The 5,503-nt window shown below is 43.8% G+C and overlaps 1 protein-coding gene across 1 annotated transcript in view; it reads right to left on the reverse strand.

Moving 5' to 3' along the window:
- LOC138165142 (serine/threonine-protein kinase TNNI3K) overlaps positions 1–5,503 on the reverse strand; it is a 369,986-nt gene that overhangs the window by 199,170 nt on the left and 165,313 nt on the right. The gene's annotated exons all lie outside the window — the stretch shown is intronic.

Raw genomic sequence — 5,503 nt, forward strand, 5'->3', positions numbered from 1 at the left:
AATAGATATAGAACATTTAGTTAGCATGACTATTGAGTTGAATTATAAATTATATATATATATATATATATATATATATATATATATATATATATATAGCTTTTTGGAGAGCAATTGGGGTTAAGTGACTTGCCCAAGGTCACATGGCTAGTAAGTGTGTCCAGTATCTGAGGCCGGATTTCAACTTGGGTCCTCCTGACTCCAGTGCTGGTGCTCTATTCACTGCACCACCTAGCCACCCCTATAAATTATATTTTTGTTGCTGTTAGTTAAGATGACATGTTTTTTGCCTATTTATGTGGAAAGTCTAAAGATAAAAGTTGGTCTTTAAGAAGATGAAACTTTGAAGTTTTTCTTATTCTGCTTTTGTTTTTATATTGTTGCTGTTATAGTATAAATACTTCTGCTTCTTCTGCTCCCTTCACTCTGCATCGGTTCTTGGGGGCAGAGCCAAGATGGCAGAGTAAAAACAGGACCTCCATGTGGCTCCCACTCCAATCACTTCTAATACATGTAAAAAAGTGACTAAAAAAACTTTAGAGCTACAGAACCCACAAAATGACAGAGAGGAACAAATCTTCAGCTGAAGGCAGCCTGGCAGGTAGACAGGGCTGGACTATTGCACCAGACTGGGAGATGAGAACAGTCCCCTGTGAGCCTCAGTTCCAGCCCCAGGGCAGCCCAGATGGGCCAGAGCAGACTTCAGGAGAGTGGATCACTAAAAGCTATGGAGGTTTCCAGACTTCTCAACCCATAAACACCAAAGAGAAAATAAAAGGTCAGTGGGGAACTATGTTGGAAGGGTGAAGGAAGAGTGTGGTCTGGTCCCTTCCCCCAGGGTGAGAAGTGGCAGAGGTGAGGTGCCTGCAGCTGCTGCTGCCTGGCTGCCTCCAGAGCTCCTGGCCTGCAGATTGTAGGGGGACCAAGTGACCATTAAGAGGGTAATCATTCTTGCTTTAACCTGCTTGGATCTGGGTCACAGTCTTGGGTGGTGGTCCTGGGGTGTGTGACCAGTGAGCCAGAGCTTGTGGGGGCTGTAGAGAGGGCACCCTCCTCATAGCTCTGGAAACTGTGAAAACCCCAGTGATTTGGGGAGATAGCTCTCTCCACTCTGGAAGTAGAGTTCTAACCTGGGAAAGAGCTCAAAAGTCAAGTCATTGGCTGACAATATGAGCAAGCAGAGGAAGCACAAACAGACCATAGAGTCCTTTTTTGGGGACAAAAAGGATCAAAGTATGGAAGGGGAGGAAGACAATGAAATCAGAACTCCTGCATCAAAAGCTTCCAAGAAAAAATATGAACTGCTTACAGGCCATGGAGGAGCTCAAGAAGGATTTTGACAATCATGTAAAAGAAGTGGAGGAAAAATTGGGAAGAAAAATGAGAATGATGCAAGAAAATCATGAAAAGAGAGTCCATCACTTGACTGAAGAAAATGATACCTTAAAAAATAGACTAACTCAAATGGTAAAAGAGGCCCAAAAAGCCAATGAGGAGAATAGCTTAAAAAGTTGAATTTGCCAGATGGAAAAGGAATTTCAAAAACTCACTGAGGAGAATAATCCCTTCAAAATTAGCCCTTCTCAGCAATGCAAGGACCTAAAATAATTCCAAAGAACTTGTGATAGAAAATGCCATCTACATCTAGAGAAAGTACTATGGAGTCTGAATGCAGGGTAGAGGAGAGTATTTTGTTTGTTTGTTTGGTTTTGTTTTTTATCACGATTCCTTCCATTCATTGTTATTCTTGTATACAATATGACTAATGTGAAAATATGTTTAATAGGAATGTATAAGTAGATCCTATATCAGGGACTTTTATGAAAAAGATTTAATGAATATGTCCATGCAACAAAACCCAGCTTTCAGTGGGGTCACTGGACCTACTTTGGACCTGTGTTTCTAGGCCCATGATTGTGGATGCATGGAACATGGAACTCTTGTAGGAAAACAGGTCCCTGATGTACCTCCCAAATACCCATGGGTTTCTAAAAGTGAGCCTGTATTGATTATGCTCTAAGTTGTCACTTTCTAAAATCATCCTCTGATTTAGTTAACATCAGGTCTTTGAAAACAGAATTATTTTAGCTATTAGCAGCTTTGTCTTTTTAATTATCTGTCATTTGTCATTGGGAAGTTGGCTTTTCTAAATTGTCTGTAATTTTTTTGTCTTTCACTTGTTACCAGAAGATCTAAATATGCAAATAGCAATAGAAAAAAAAACAATCAGAAGGAATCTGTATTTATAGAAAGACTACTGGCATCCAAAGCCAAGAATTTACAAACTCTGTCAAGGACCCCATAACTCTGGGATCAAACCAGCTTCTGGAAGGGACATTTAAAGATTGTACAAGCCAGTGCCATCCTCCCTGTACAGACTCCTTTTCACTAATTCCCTTTGCTGCCAGGTAGACCAGCACTCTCATGCTTGACCCTCACACATGATGACATGGAATGCCTACTGGACTCACACCTGGCTCTTAGATTCCCCCATTTCTTTGAAGCTCAGCTCAGAGGCCAATTCCTACATTAGACTTGTCCTGATTCCTCCAAGGAAGCTGCTACATGAGGCAGTGGATAGAATTCTGTGACTGATGTCAGGTTCAAATTCAGCCTCAGATACTTGACAACTGTGTGACCTTGGGGAAGTCACTTACCATATGTCTGTCTTAGTTTCCTAAATGTAAAATGTGATCATGATATCACATACCTCCCAGGCTTCTTGGGAGGATTAAATGAGACAACAAAGTTCAGAGCACACTGTTTTGCTTCTATCTGCCCAATCCTATGACCCCAGAATTAGAGTTGTAAATGAAGTCAGAGGTCATCTAGACCAACCCCCCTTATCTTATAATTAAGGACCAGAAGTTCAGAGAGTTAAGTGACTTGTCCAAAGAGGCCCAAATACAGGAATTTGAACCCAGGTCCTTGGATTCCCAATCTGGTCATTGTCCCCAACTCTTTGCTGCCCATTGCCCCTCCCCACTTCAGCCTTGTGTGCTGCCCCATTGGAGAGCAGGCTCTGGTGGGAGGCATTCACCATCCCCTCAGAAGCAGATTGCCAGCCTGGCTGCAGACTCTGTCACTTCCTGCCATGTTGCTTCTACCCCCCACCCTTCATGACTGTCCCTCTCCACCTCCACTGGGACCTTGAAATCTATCTCTGGGAGGCTGGCTTTGCAAGGTGAACTCATGTATTCTCTTACCTGAAATCAGTACTGTCTTAATAGATAGACATATTGGTGTTGAGAAATACCATGCCCTGCTTCCCACCATTACCCAGGCCCACCATTGCCAAGGGATCATAAATTTAGTAGCAGAAGGGACCTTAGAAGCCATGTTAACCAACCTGTTGATTTTAGAGATGTGGAAACTGAGTCCTGGAGAATTCAAGTAACTTCCCTAAGGTCATGGCTGTAAGCTGTAAGTTAAGGTACTAGATTTGAACCCAGGTCCATCTCTTCAAATTCAGACCTCTAAGTTTGCACTGGAATACAGTGCCTCTAGTCATCAGGAAGGAAACAGATCTTAGCAATCATTTAGCTCAATCCGATTTTACAGATGAGGTAAGTAAGGCCCAGAGTGGTCAAGTTACTTGGTCCAGGTCTAAAGGCAGCATGAAGAGATGGAATTGGACCTTTATCTTCTGACTTTCTAAATCCAGTCATCCTGATGCTACATGACAGGTATCTTCTGACTTTTCCCCCACATTCTGTCTGTTACAATGGTTGTGGACATGGAATGCCTCCAAAGAAGAGGTGCTCTCATCCCAGGGAAGGGTAAAGGATCCTGGCTGTTCCCAAAGGACATAAGAGTCCTGTCCTGGACACATGGTGAAAGCTTTGGCACCATTCTGGGGGGAGCTGTATAACCCTCTGGGCTCTGAGTGAGTACCTGTGTCTAGGTCAAAGTCCCTTTGAAATATTTCCAATGCAAGAGGACACACATTCTCCAAATCGAATAAAAAGCCACAGTTGCAGAAAATGCTCAATTATCCTTGGTGTGTCTGTAATGCATCATGCATAGCTCAGCAAGATGGCCTTGAGTGAGTGCACCAATGCTGAGATCACCCCTTTACAATGTACCAAGTGAGCTTCTGGCCTATGTCTGCTTCCTGAGAGCTGGGAGTGAGACACCAGGGGAAAGCAGGTTTCTTGTTGAAATAAAGGCTTGTCTCAGAAAGAAAGCTTAGAAAAGTGGGGAGCAGCCAAAGTCCCAGGAAGAGTAACAGTAAACAAGGCCAGACATGGACAGGTGAAAGAATGATGAATGCCTAGACAATCTCAATTTAGATCATGGAAAGCCTCTGAGTAAAGGAGGGGTCCGTACGGTACTTCCTCCGGAAAGCCTTCCCTGATTACCCTGGAAAACAGCAGCTCTTGGTCTGTCTTGCCTTCATCAGTGTTGGCTCTGCACCTGTCTGGTGGCCTCTGGGCTCCCTGACGGTAGACACCCCTCTCCATCACCTCACTATATTTCCCCGACAAACAGGGCTCTGAAGGAAGCAAGCTGCCCTCTCCCTTGTTTCCTGTGGTACAACAATATTCCATGACCTGCCAATACAGCAACTGGGGCACCCATCCCCAGGTCATTCATCAAAAGGATTTGGTTTTACTCTCCTCCCCCCTGTTTGGGAGGAAGAAGAGGAAAGACGAATGCTTGTTGATCTTGAATATTTAAGAAATAAATATATCCAGAAGCAGAAAAAAAAAACTAAAGAACTTGAGAAATTTTAAAGTTTAAAGATGTTATTTTCACAGAAGTTGCATTTCTGAGAATTTTCTGTGGAGAACTTTTCACTGTCGGCTCCATAGCCAATGTCTCCTTGGGCTGTAAGAGGATGGGCTGGTGGACCTATCTCAGAGAACACTGGGGTGAGACCAAAATAACTGCCATCCTTAAGTATTCCTATACTTAAGTTCTTCCTAGGACTGTCACATGGAAGAGGAATTAGACACATTTTGTTGGGCCTCCCGAGAAATGGGAAGAAGGTGCCACAATGCAAATTTAGCCTCAAGTACGGGAAGGGAGCCGACCCCTTCATAATAATGAGACTCTCCTGAGGTACAGTGGGCTAGGCCACCTCGGGGGGGGCTGCCTCTCCTTGAACATTGCTGGCCAGCACCTTGTTGGTAGCTCCTGCTGGGCACATCATAGGGACAAGCATCAGGCAGGGTCCCTTCCAACCCTGAAATTCAGTGATTTTGTGACAAGCTCAGTTACTCCTTAAGGACCAGAGAGCACCCACCATTCAAGATAGCTGGGAAAAGTCTTGTTCATGACCCTTTCCTAGCTCATTCCTCCTCTCTGGGTGAGCCTGAGAACATTAGAAGCAAAAAGTAAAAGATTCCATGGAAACAACGACTTTTTGGAGGGTTTCTAAGAGTTATAATACCCTACAGGACAGAGGTTCTTAACTTGGCATCTGTGACCTTGGTGACTTTTCCTTCCTTCCCTCCTTCCTTCCTTCCTTCCTTCCTTCCTTCCTTCCTTCCTTCCTTCC

This window comes from Petaurus breviceps, unplaced genomic scaffold (assembly GCF_028583685.1).
Source record: "Petaurus breviceps papuanus isolate PSGF00001 unplaced genomic scaffold, PetGlider_PUasm1.0 208, whole genome shotgun sequence".
NCBI classification, from domain to species: Eukaryota; Metazoa; Chordata; class Mammalia; order Diprotodontia; family Petauridae; genus Petaurus; species Petaurus breviceps.